The sequence below is a fragment of the Capsicum annuum genome, chromosome 4 (genome assembly GCF_002878395.1).
Source record: "Capsicum annuum cultivar UCD-10X-F1 chromosome 4, UCD10Xv1.1, whole genome shotgun sequence".
Taxonomy (NCBI): domain Eukaryota; kingdom Viridiplantae; phylum Streptophyta; class Magnoliopsida; order Solanales; family Solanaceae; genus Capsicum; species Capsicum annuum.
This window is the reverse complement of record NC_061114.1, coordinates 50,423,119-50,437,795: the sequence shown is the minus strand read 5'-3', so window position 1 is coordinate 50,437,795 and position 14,677 is coordinate 50,423,119.

Genomic DNA, 14,677 nt, shown 5'->3' with positions numbered 1-14,677 from the left:
TGATGGAAAGAAATCACCAAGACAAGCCCCAAATCAATCCTCTAGTTGAAATCCTAACTTCCCTTGACCAAAAACTTTTGAGAGAATTATAGAGTATTTAGAAAAGTTTCCAAGTGTTAATGGAATAGTAGGGTAAATAACCTTCCAAGTAAGTTAGAAGTCATGAGACCTTATTAGCATAAATGGGGAAATATCTAGAATATCCCCACATAAGTTGCACCAAAATCCCATCACAGGGGTATAACTAACCCACACGAGTCGTACCCTCCAGTATGAGTGGTACCCTCTACTCATATCCTACCCTCAACCTTTGGATCCAACACTATCCATCACATGACTCATCCAACCAAGTTGTATCCAAAGCTTAAGATCTGTACCCTTTATTTGTACCCTTTGCAGATTTAAACACAAGGAAAATTTAGACACTGTCCATCATATGAGTCGTGGGTATGACTCGTACCCTGGCTTACGGCTCATGGTGATACAGTTGTACTAAGATCCAACCTAAGTAACCAAGTCTAAGAATAATTTAAGAAACCAAATGATTCGTAGCCACCAATATGACTCATACCCCTAAGTCATATCCATTCTAGTAACCAAAATCCATCCCACCAACCAACACTGGTCAGCATATAAATGGACCATACTATCTGTACCCCAACATACAACTCATACCCTTGAGTCATATTAGGTTCATAGATAAGAATTCCAAGAAATTTTCTAAGGTCCAGAAACTAAGGTGTTTTAGTGAGGCAAGGTTATTCGATCCCGATTTAGTTTATCAAGCTATGGAGAAAGTGAAGGTGATTTGAGATAGGTTTAGGACTTCCTGAAGTTTCCAAAAGTCCTATATAGATGTGAGGTGAATAAAGTTAGAGTTCTATATGGGTGATTGGGTATACTTGAAGGTGTCACCCATGAAAGGAGTGATGTATTTTGGAAAGAAGGGAAAGCTTAGTCCTTATTAAGTGGGTCCTTATTTGATTTTGAAGAAAGTGGGAAATATTGCTTATGAGTTAGAATTGCCTGCGAGTTTGGGTTTTATTCAGCCTATATTTCACGTGTCCATATTAAGAAAATGCATGGGTGATCCTTTCTTGGTGGTTCCTGTTGAGGATGTTGGTATCTTGGATTCCCTGTCTTATAAAAAGGTCCCGGTGGAGATCTTAGATAGACAAATTCACAAATTTCAAACTAAAGATATATCATTGGTAAAGGTCCTTTGGAGGAACCATAAAGTGGAAGAAACAACTTGGGAAGTGAAAGATAATATGAAGCCTAAGTATCCATTTCTATTCCATGTGATAGATGAAGAAGCTTGACGTATGAATTTTGTTCTTCTTTGTTATTATCTGGGTTTATCTGTTGATTCTGTTGTGTTGTAATCATTCTCATGTGAAATATGTCCTAGCTTATCATTTGAGGACGAATAATCTTAAGGGGGATTTCTTCATAATTTTGGGTATTTTATTTTTGGCCTTCCCATGCTTGAAATATTGATTTTTGACTCAGATTATGTTCGGGGATGTTAAAAGGGTAACCTAGAAGAGTTTTAGAATTTTTGGATGGGGTTTAGGGTAGTTTTAGGTCACAGAGGCAGTAAGCCTCTGTGATAGCCTCGCATCATGGAGTCTAGTCTCCATGATAGCCTCTGTGTTGCGGAGGCTTGGTGTCTGTGATAAGGTCCACGACATGAAGGACAGCCTCTACGATGAGTTCTGTGCCATGACCTATACAAATTTTAGTTGTTTTATTCTACTTTAATTAGGATGAAGGGTAATGACGTCCTTTCACTTATAGAAGACCTTTAAACATTACATAAGAATAATCCCATTAGTTTTCACGATATAACATCAGTTATTTCACTCTTAAACTCCAAACACCAAAAAAAATAAGGGTTTCAACTTACATTTATCATTCGGGTTCCAAATTCTTAATTACTCGCAAATCTTTTTGTGTTTGAGGCATGTACCTCTTATACTTTTCTTAATCGCATGGATTGATTATAAATTCATAGTTTTGATGTGGGTTTTGGCATAGTTGAGGGCTTTTGATATGATGGGTCTTTGAATCAATTTTTTTCCATGGTTTATTATGCAATATTCATGTTTTATAATTGATTTTGAACATTGTGGGGTGCATGGGAATGATGAATAAGCTGAGGGATTATGTTTAAACCCCAGTTTGATGATTTTGCCTTGACTTATGGTTTGAAAACAATGTGTTCTCAACCTGTTTATGAAATTGACTATGAATATAATTTTGTCACATAATTTGGCTTGTTCACTTGAACATGGTTTGATTTTATTGAACTTGGAGTATATGTATCCCCTATGTGAATGTCAATTGATTTAATGGGTTAGAGTCCCAAATGGGTAAGAGTTGATATGGCATAATAATGAACTAGAAAGTGATGTTGGTATGATGATACTGACGGATACCTTAATGCATGATTTGATCAATTAATGGGAATATATGTTAAATGCTTTAATTGGGCCTAAAAGAGGGTTGTGTAGCTAATTATGGAAGGTGGAGTCCTGAGGGGACCAATACTGAAAACCGCATTCGCCAGTGCAGGGGTCAATATGGGTTAGAGTCCCCTTGCTAAGATCGGGTGGTTTGAGTCCACCTTATTATATGATTGGGAGGTTTGAGTCCCCCATATTAAATTACATGATTGGGTACTTAAGTTGCCTTAGTATATGTTGGGAGGTTCGAGTCCCTAGTGCATATATATAAGATTATTCTTTGGTTTGTGTGGCTACACGCGTTGGGGCTTGGAAACGGGGTAAGAGCTAGGGTCCATATAGCCCGTGGGTACTATTATATAACAGTTAAGCTATACAGTCTAGGTTAAGGTCTTAAAGTTAATGCTAAACCCTATTTCCTTTCCTGACATATGATATATATATGTACGTACTGCATGAGATGTTATGCATTTGTTTTACTTTTTTTAATATTATGGATCATGGCATTACTTTCCTTCCTTATCCATGAGTTATATGCTAGCGCTCCATCCACTAACCATATTAATATGGTGTATCCCCACATGATGTAGGAATGGGCCATACTTCTACTCCTCCTGCATAGTGATTAGTGGTTCGTGTTTGGTTCGTGAGTTGACTTGAAGTGGTGAGCTTTCATCCTTCAGAGGACTTTATTTCATGTTTGATTTCTTATGTCATAGACTTTATTTAACATTTATTTTGGCTATAGTCAGGGGCATGTACCGATACTTTATTGATACTCGATTTTGTTAGAGGCTTTGTGGATATTGTAGACTTGGGTATTATAGATATTTTTGGATGTTGATCTGATACGGATCCTTCTTGGATTTCTAATTTCATTATGTTTTATATTGGTATTCATCCACTGCTAGGTGTTCTTAGTTGTATTGGAATAGGCTCAGGGGAAGATCTCCAGTCCTTGGTGGACTTGGGATGCCCGTCACGACCAGTCCCTGGTTTGGGTCGTGACAATAAAAGTATATACAACTAATTACTTTTGTAACTCAACTAGGGTCATCACTAGAACAACTAACTGACATCATATCCACACACTTCATCCACAACAATCCCTTTTGGACGCACAACACATAATATTATAAAATATCATATAGTCAAACAATGATATAGTTTTCAGGATTTAAAGCAAGGTTCTTGTATTTTATCCACCTAAACTCCATGTGGGAAGGCCTAGACATGTTTTCCTCCCATCAGTTTCAAATTATAAAGATATGAAATAATATAATTCTCTACTCACTAACCGATCCTATTTGGATACCAAGCTTCTAGAAGCAACAAGCCATACCAAGTATCCTCCTTCCCTTTTTTCATGCTTCGAAATGATCAATCATCTAACAATCAAGAAATCATAAGATTAATTAAACGATTATTCTTTAAAAAAAAATTTGGAAATTCAAACCCACTAATTCTACCCTAATTCATGGTCTATATCATTCCCCAAGGTCAGTCAACCGTTAACTAATTATTTTAAGCTTAACCCAGCTCCATTAATGGATTTTTTATTCTAGAGGTTTTATCTTTATAGAATACAATATTTCCAATCAACATAATACATAATCTAGTTTACCAATTTCATACTAGAAATCATTAATTTATAATCTAGAATTAGTTCTAGGTGATATTAAGAACACCTATAAGTTTTTCCCAAAATCCACCATTAAAGATTCTGACCCAAAATTCCACCATTGAAGGTTTTTCTAATGATTCAAGGATATTAAAGCATTAAAATACGAAGAAGGTGATGAAACAATTTACCTCAACGAAGGACTTTCACCTTAAAACTTGGAAAATCACCTCTCTAGAGTTAGAGAATGAAATTTGGAGTTTATAGACTTGAAACATGGCTAAATTTATTTAAAAATTGCCAAGAATTTTTACCACAACGAAATAGGTTCCTCCACGATGGGAATCCCTATTTCAATCTGGACAATGCTCAGTAAAACGGTCATAACTTTTTAGTCCGAACTCAGATTGACAAATGATTTATTCCATAAGAAAGGGGGCGATAGAACTTGAATTTGATAGGTTATGTGTCGTATTGTGTGCTTATCTGAGTGATTTATATAGGCCGTTTTAAGAGTGTACGTGATTGAAAAACTGTATATAATGGAAATTATAATGTAGAAGAAGAACAACAAGATAACTCCATATATTTTAGGAGATATGATTATTTAAAGTTGACCCTAGTAGAAACCTATATTAGAACTCTATCGGTAAGAATATTTTCAACTTAATTTTGTGCCATAGATATTGTACAACGTTAATTCATACCTAAAGAACTCTCAAACTAAAGGATTAATATTACTATTCATGAATAACTAAATTCATTAGGCTTGAGTTTATCTAGACATATCAAAAGACTTAAATCTTAGCTGAAAAGCTCGAGGTGACACAATGAACAAAATTATGGCTAATTTGGACTTGAGTATATATTTATGATTGAAAATTGAAATGAAAATCAAGAATTTTCATAAATTAATCGTGGATAATTTAGTAACAATAGAATGGGTCGTTACACATATGTTGATTAGATTTTCTATTTGTTACAACAAATGACTTACATGTTGGAACTACTTTTAACATTAGTAGAAACTATCCAAGAGCTGTTGTAAATGAATACAACCTGTGTTAGATACGCTACTGTAAATTATTGAAAAACCAACAAATATACTAAGATGAGAAATTGAACTAAAAGTCACTATTTTAATTACTTTTTAGTGATTATATTCGACATAATTTGTTAAATACCTCACAAGTAGTGTAATATAACGATTCTATAGTATAAACATAGAAGGCATAAGCATTTGATTTTATAAAATATAAGAGATGTCTTTGAAATTGAGTTGTATTAAAAAAATACTTAAATGAAGTAACCCTTAATAGTATTATATTTTGAGAAACTTGCTATAAATATATTTGTATTATAGTTAATGTCTACTTGTATGTTTATTAGGAGAAAATTTAGGAACCCTAACTTTGGGATCAAGTCAGTTATTCCCTATAAATAAAAGAGTTTTCCTTTATTGTAAACCATTCCTAATCTCTTAAGAAAATAAGAATTACTCTATTTTTCTCTCCCTTGTTCATCTTATTTTTATTTCTTATTGTTTCATAACATATAAAAGCACGAGTCTCTAAAATTATACATTATAAAAAGGAAAGGGATATCAAACCACAATAAATCCACACCTTATTGTTTGATTATAAGTTAAGATAGAAATCCACCTTCTTGAGTTTGAAGTAAAGGGGATGCATTTTGGCTCCCATTATATATATATATATTGTTGAATTGTTTTAAGGTAGATTTTCTAAGGTTCTGAGCTAAGTAAGGGAGTAGTATTTAGCACCAAGTTGGGCTTGATTCTGAGGTTTCATGCCCCAGAACGACGTGCCCCCGTAGGTTCTTGATATACCCCAAGTGGGTTAAGATAGTGATCACTAAAGTTAAGGTTTTATTCAATGGTAAGGATAGAACAACTCTCCCCAACGTGGGTAAGACGTTGGAATCCATATAGCTCACATAGTTTATGTCAGTTAAGAGAAACTCCCTAAGTTCCTAAAGTTCTCTAAGTACTAAAGTCTTCCAAGTTTCAAAGAGTTTTAGTCTTAAAGTTACAAAGTTTTGAAATAAGTGTTTTGAAAGCTATGGTCCTAATAATTTCAAGTGTCATGATAATTTGAGATTTTAAGTAAAAAAGCATGATGATTTATCAGTCTTGTGGCATATATTTTTTACAAGCTATGCGAGTATGTTTTACACCATGCAGGTTTTCTATAAAAGTTTATGATATTAATTATTTTAATTGCACACTCCCCCATATGCTCAGTACATTCCCAAAGTAATGACCCACATATTTTGTTTGTGTGCCATATATTCTCGTAATGTAGGTTCAGATGCTCAGTCTCAGCCTCGCCAGTGATCCTTTCGAGCACTCCTATCTACATATCAGCCATGATGAGTCCTCATGTTTGGGGACCTGTCCCAATGGCTCTCTAGTTTGGATAGTAGTGGTTTGTCAGACTAGTCATCATATTACCAGTATTTTGAGGTTTTCTTTGAGTTGCAGTTTGTTCAAACCAAGTATTTCATTAATATTTTCTTACCATTTTATATTGCTACATTAAAGTTCATGCATTCTACCTCTAAGTAAGTATATGGAGTAGCAGGCTCAAAGGGTTAGCTTGGGGCTACTTGTAGCCTTAAGCACCGTATGACATCTCAGGACCCGATTTTGGGACGTTACAAACTTGGTATCAGAGCCTAAGGTTTAGAGATTTCTAGGGAATCTGACAAGCCGCGTTAAGTAGAGTCTTAATCATTGATGTGTAGCACGCCACATCTATGAGCAAGAGGCTACGAAATGTTTTAGGAACAAGTCTTTCTTCTTCTCAAGTCCATTGTGCTCAAAGTTGTCTCTCTCAGCTATTAATTCAGTCTCTCTTATTTCAGAATATGCCTCCCCACCGAGCATGAAGAAATAAGAACGATCAGCAACCTCAGCCCGTTGATCCTCTGAATCAAAATGTGTCCCATGCCAAATTCAGGGCAGCCTTCCAGGCACTGGCCCAAGCTATCACTGTCTAGGATAATCAGGACGCAGCTCCTCAATAGCAGGGAGGTAACTTAGCTGCTTTCATAATTTGTGACTTTATGCAGATGAGTCCACCAGAGTTTTATGGGTCAAAGGCAGAGGAAGACCTGCAGTTATATCTAAAGGAGATAAGGAAGATCACATAGGTAATGCGTGTATCTGAAAAAGAGTGTGTGGAGTTAGCATCTTACAGGTCGAAGGACATTGTGTATGACTGGGTGGTTTCATGGAGGAAGGGAAGAGGGGAGGATGATGTTCCCATTAACTAGCAGATATTCCAAGATGCATTCTTGGATAGGTTCTTTTCTTTGGAGTTAAGGGAGGCAAATATTGAAGAGTTTATGAACTTGAGGCAGGGCTCCATGACTATTAAGGAGTAATACTTAAAGTTCATTCAGCTAGCAAAATATATTCCTGACTTGATCTTCAACGCCCAAACTGGGATGAGAAAGTTTGTGACAGGTGTGTCGGGTTTAGTACTAAAAGAATGATGCACTGCTATATTAAACAAGGAGATAGATTTGTCTAGGATGATGATCTATGCATAGCAAAAAGAGGAGGATAAGATAAAGGAAAGAGATAGAGCGAGAGGTAACAAGAGAGCCAGGTTTGAACAGTATGAGTACGGTCAGGCTAGATCCCAGGGAGGGAACCGCCCTCAGTTCTAAAGGTTTTCTTCTATGCTATCACCCTCATTTGCTAGTGCCCCAGTGCCTAGAGGTAGAACAGAGTAGGGAAACAGGTCTTCTATGTCCAGGCCTCAGCAGAGTGTGAGCAGCAAGCCCAACTTCTCTTCTTGTGCCAAGTGTGATAGGACCCATCCGAGTAAGTGTTTGCCTGAACAGGATGGTTGTTTCAAGTGTGGAAAGATAGATCATAAGCTTAGAGAGTGCCCACATGCAAGGCAGGGAAGCAGAGATACCTGACCCCAGACCCAGGCCACTAATGCACTAACTCCCGCAGCCCGTCCAGCTCCTCCTCAAGGTGCTTCTTCTAGTACTGCTAGCAGTCAGTGCCAAAATAGGATCTATGCCCTACCTTCCCATCATGAGCAGGAGGACTCTCCCAACGTTGTTACTGGTATGCTTCATTTATTTCACTTTGATGTTTATGTGCTATTGGACCTCGAGTTAAGTTTTTCTTATGTGACCCCACTGGTTGCTATGAATTTTGAGAAGAGTCCTAAAAGTATTTTTGTGCCGATTCTAGTTTCTACTATAGTAAAGGAGCCTATTATTGCTAAGCAAGTATACAAAAATTGTCCTGTTACAGTCCTTCATAGAGTCACACTTACTGATTTGATAAAGTTAGAGATGGTTGATTTTGACATTATCCTGGGTATGGACTGGCTTCACTCCAACTATGTATCTATAGATTACCGTACTCGTGTAGTCAAATTTTAATTTCCTGATGAACCAGTTTTCGAGTGGTCAGGGTGTTCAGTACCTCCCAAGAGTCATTTTATTTATTATCTCAAAGCCAGGAAGCTTATATCTAAGGGTTGCTTTTATCACTTGGTTAGAGTTAAGGACACTAAGTTTGAAACCCCAAGTATCCATTCAATCAATATTGTTAATGAGTTTCCTAATGTCTTTACGAAAGATCTCCCCGGGGTACCTTCCAACACTTAGCCTATTTTTATTCCTCCCTACCATATGGCACCCGCAGAACTTAAGGTGTTGAAAGAACAACTCAAATATCTCTTAGACAAAGGTTTTATAAGGCCCAATGTATCTCCTTGGGGCACACATGTCCATTTTGTACAAAAGAAAGATGGTTCTTTGCATATGTACATTGAGTATCATCAGCTTAATAAGGTCACAGTAAAAAAAAAGGATCCCCTTCTGAGAATAGATGACCTGTTTGATCAGTTGTAAGGTGCGAGTTATTTTTCCAAGATAGACCTTAGGTTTGGCTATCACCAACTCAAAGTATGGGAGTGTGATATTTCAAAAATAGCATTTCAAACCTGCTATGGTCATTTTGAGTTTCTTGTCATGTCTTTCAGGCTAACTAATGCGCCAGCAGCTTTCATAGACCTCATGAATCGAGTGTTCAATCCATATCTTGATATGTTCATCATTGTGTTTATCGATGACATCCTTGTGTATTTCCAAAGTGAGGATGATCATGCAGACCATCTTAGAATCGTCTTGCAGACTCTTAGAGATCATGAGTTGTTCGCTAAATTCAGTAAGTATGAGTTTTGGCTAAGATCTGTAGCGTTTCTGGGTTATATTATTTCAGCCAAAGGTATTAGAGTTGATTACCAAAAGACAGAGGCTGTAAGAAATTAGCCTAGGCCTATCTCTTCATCTGATATTAGAAGTTTCTTAGGTCTAGCTGGCTATTACCGCTGTTTTGTTGAAGGGTTCTCTTCCATTACGTCTTTCATGACTCGATTGACCCAAAAGAAAGTTAAGTTTCTCTGGTCAGAATCCTGTGAGAAGAGTTTTTAGGAGTTGAAGAATCGACTCACTTCCACCCCTGTGTTGACTTTGTCGGATGATGAAGATAGTTTTGTGGTATATTGTGATACTTCGAGAGTTGGTTTGGGTTGTGTGTTGATGTAGAGGGGTAAAGTTATAGCCTATGCTTCTAAACAGTTGAAACCTCATGAGAAGAATTACCAAACACATGACTTAAAGTTGGCTGATATAGTGTTTGCTCTGAAAATCTGGAGACATTATTTGTATGGTGTGCATGTTGATGTTTTTACTGATCATAAAAGCCTACAGTAGGTGTTGACTCAAAAGGAGTTGAATCTTTGCAGCGGCGGTGGTTAGAATTGTTAAAAGACTATGATATGAGCGTTTTGCATAATTTGGGCAAGGCCAATGTTGTGGCAGATGCCCTTAGTAGGATGTCTATGGGTAGTGTTTCACATGTGAAGGAAGGTAAGAAAGAGTTGGCTCGTGATGTGCATCGTCTGGCTAGACAGAGTAGTTCCGAATCCTCTTTGGTTTCGGAAGAGAAGGAGAAGCAAGACTTAGATGCTAGCTTGGTCAGACTGAAGGAGTCAGTCAAGGACCAAAAAGTAGAGGTTTTCTCTCAAGGGGGAGATGGTGTATTGAGGTTGTAGGGTAGATTATGTGTTCCTGATGTTGGTGATCTGAGGCAGAGAATTATGGTTGAAGAGCATGGTACGTGGTATTCTATTTATTTCGGCACTACCAAGATGTATCGTGACTTGCAGGAAATCTATTGGTGGTATGGTATGAAGAAGGATACATCTAATTTTATGGCAAAGTATGCAACATGTCAACAGGCTAAGGTTGAGCACCAAAGACCTGGTGGTGTGATCCAAGAGTTTTGAATCCCAACTTGGAAGTGGGAAGAGATAAATATGAATTTTGTGACTGGCTTACCTCTTTCCCAACGCCATTATGATTCCATCTGAGTTGTTGTCGACAGGCTAACTAAGTTAGCGCATTTCTTGCCTGTGCACACATCTTATACAGCTGAGGACTATGCTAGATTGTATATTTGAGAGTTGGTCAGGTTGCATGGAGTTCCCTTGTCTATTATTTCGGATATGGGTACTCAGTTCACTTCTCAGTTCTGGAGAGCATTTTAGAAGGGTCTTGGTACCCAAGTTCATATGAGTTCCGCTTTTCATCTGTAGACAGATGGCCAGGCTGAGACGACTATCCAAACTTTGGAGGACATGTTGAGAGTGTGTGCCCTTGATTTCAAAGGTAGTTGGGATGAGCATTTGCCACTGATAGAGTTTGCTTACAACAATAGTTACCATTCTAGTATCAAGATGGCACCATTTGAGGCTTTATATGATAGGAGATGTAGGTCACCCATAGGTTGGTTTGAAGTGGGTGAAGCTACTTTGGTTAGACATGATACAGTATTTGAGGCGATGGAGAAGGTGAAGTTGATTAGAGAAAGGTTAAAGACAGCATAGAGTCGTCAAAAGTCATATGCAGATGTGAACCGAAAATACCTTGAGTTTGAAGTTAATGATTTGGTGTATCTAAAAATTTCACCCATGAAAGGGGTGAAAAGGTTTGGAAAGAAAGGGAAACTTAGTCCCCGTTACGTTGGCCCTTACAGAATTCTCAACTGTGTTGGAAAAGTAGCCTATGAAGTTGAGTTGCCTGCAAAGTTGTCAGCTGTTCATCCTATTTTCAATATGTCCATGCTTTAGAAGTATATTGGTGATTCTGTTGTTGTTGATTCTCCAGATAGCTTAGATATTCAGAATAACCTTTCGTTTGATGAGGTTCCAGTTGTGATCCTAGATTACCAAGTCCGTAGACTAAGAAACAAAGAAGTTCCATTGGTCAAAGTTTTATGGAGGAACCAATCAGTTGAGGGTGCTACTTGGGAAGCCGAAGTAGATATACAATCCAAGTACCCACACCTCTTCTTCACAAGTTCAAAGCAAGCCGAAGGTATTACTTTTTCTTAATTCATCCCCTATCTAACAAAAGATTCAGCTATACAACCATTTTGTTGCAAATTAGTGCACTCTCAGAAATACTCGAAAGTTTAGAATGACATAGATTCAATGACATAGATTCAATTTAGAGAACTATTCCAATTGTGCATCCCTAGTTTCTTTGCATTCCTAGCTTAACTAGTAAAAATTCGAGGGCGAACGTTTCCAAGGGGGAGATATTGTAATACCCTGAGAATTTCAACTAATAGTAGAACCCTGCTTCAAGTTCTTTAGAAATAAAGTTAGAGATTTGGTAGTTACATGATCTAGTTTGATGATTATTAAGGCCTCAAAAGTGTCCTAACTATTAGACGAATCAAAACATTCCTTTGCGATTGAATTCTTGAGAAGGATATTGGTATAGTCAACTTTAAACTAGCATATCTCTCATTATAGTATGAATTTTTGAACTCATACCACCAACAGATAGATAATTGAATTATCTTTCCAACAATATAAATTTTGCCTAAATCCGATACTGGAGCAAAAATTTATGCCCATTTTACTCCAGTATGTCAGTCTGGAAAATCGAGTGACGACATTCATGATAACTTATCACAAGTGTGACGACTTGTCACAAATGTCATCAGCCTTAGGCAGAATCCAGGCCCCAGTGATGACATTTCTGATAAGTTATCACAAGTGTGATGACTTATAATGAATGTCGTTAGCCTTAGGCATAAATCCATCAATTCCAGCCCCCCCGTGATGACATTTGTGACGACTTATCACAAGTCTAACGGCATATCACAAATGTCGTCAGCCTTAAATTTTCAGCAAATGGGAAAAGGTTTAGTAAGGGTATTTTGGTCTTTTTCCTTCACTTCCCACGACTTATAACCCTCAAGGAACGTATTATCTTCTATTCTCTTTAGTTAAACATCTCAAAATTCTCTGCACACCTTCAACCACAAGGTTAGAGTTTCAACATAAAAACCCAATTATCTAGAGATTCAACCGTGAGAATTCGATAATTCTTGCATATTTGAATTCCTAATTAAAAGGGCTACGAGGGACACCCAACAGTTCGTGAATAACCTTCAAATTTTTTTGAAGTAATCCAAAAGCTCCAAGTTTAAGGTGTGTTGTTTTGAACAAGAACACCCTTTTGTTCTTGTGCCTAAAAGTTACATATTTTCATAAAGTATTTCCTAAATTCATGGAGAATTCCTATTATGTTATTATATGGTGAGTCTTTTTATAAAACTATGTCTTACCCAAGCTTTGAGTTGTAATATTATTATGCATATTAATGGTTTAAATTGTCAATTCATGGTTTAAGTTGCATAATTCAACGTCTATATCATTTTTTGAGAATTTCAAGTCCTATTGTTGTGAATTGAACATTATGGTTAAAGCATGAGTTTGAGAATGAGATGTTAGTGATTTTTAAAGAATATCAAGAAGTGAGTTTTGATTGTAAGTTAAGATAGAAATCCACATTCTTGAGTTTGAAGTAAAGGGGATGCATTTTGGCTCCCATTATATATATATTGTTGAATTGTTGTAAGGTAGATTTTCTAAAGTTCTAAGATAAGTATGGAAGTAGTATTTAGAACCGAGTTGGGCTTGATTCCGAGGTCTCATGCCCCAATACTACGTGCCCCCGCAGGTTCTTGATATACCTTAAGTGGGTTAAGATAGTGATCACTAAAGTTAAGGTTTTATCCGATGGCAAGGATAGAACAGCTCTCCCCAACGTGGGTAAGACCTTGGACTTCATGTAACTCACATGGTTTATGTCTGTTAAGAGAAACTTCCTAAGTTCCTAAAGTTCTCTAAGTCCTAAAGTCTTCCAAGTTTCAAAGATTTTTAGTCTTATAGTTACAAAGTTTTGAAAGTATAAGTGTTTTGAAAGCTATGGTCCTAATACTTTCAAGTGGCATGATAATTTGAGATTTTAAGTAAAAGCATGATGATTTATGAGTCTTGTGTCATAAATTTATTTCAAGCTATGTGAGTACGTTTTACACCATGTAGGTTTTCTATAAAAGCTTATGATATTGATTATTTTACTTACAAACTCCCCCATATGCTCAATACATTTCCAAAGTACTAACCCACATATTTTGTCTGTGTGCCATATATTCTTGTAATGTAGGTTCAGGTGCTCAGTCTCAGCCTCTCCAGTGATCCTTTCGAGCACTCCTATCTACATATCAGCAATGGTGAGTCCTCATGTTTCGGGGACCAGTTATTCTCAGACTTCCAATTTTATTTAGTAGTTGTTTAATTCTTGTCAGTTGAGTATGAGTCAGTTGGGGACCTGTCCCAATGGCTCTTTAGTTTGGAGTAGTAGAGGTTTGTCAGATTAGTCGTCAAATTACCAGTATTTTGAGGTTTTCTTTGAGTTGAAGTTTGTTCAAACCAAGTATTTCATTAATATTTTCTTACCATTTGATATTTCTACATTAAATTTCAAGCATTCTACCTTTAAGTAAGTAAGTATATGGAGTAGCAAGCTCAAAGGGTTAACTTGGGGCTACTTGTAGCATTAAGAACCGTGTGACATCTCGGGACCGTGCTTTGGGGAATTACATTTTCCCTCTTTAACAGCCTCTAATTCAACTAAAACATATAAATATAGAATCTATGCATTAAAGGAAATCCAACAATACCCAAAAGTGGGTTTTTGAATCGGGATCTAGACAGACCTCCGAAATGGGTTTTTGAAAAGATGGGTAAAACCAGAATTTTTATTTATAAAAGACCTTACCCATGATTAAACAAAGTCATAGGAGAAAACCCATGTAAAATGGGTTTAAAACATGGTTTAGATCAAATAAAACCCATTTAAGGCCTTTCGATCCAAAATCCCCATATTCCACTTTTAAAATCACAATTTAACGAGTTCAAGATGATAATTATCAAAGGAAAATAATTAAAAAATTTCTTTAGATCTTACCCAAGCTCAAAAATATAAGAAATCATCCAAAACCCTCTCCACTCAAAGCTCAAAGTCTCAAAAATAGAAGAAAAATTAAGAAGGAGGATTTTTATATCTTCTCATTACTAACCACTAAAGTAGTCAAATGACAACTTAAGAATGGGTTAACCGCTTAAATGGTCTAGCCCAAAAAGGGTAGTCCGTTAAAGAAGTCCCTTAC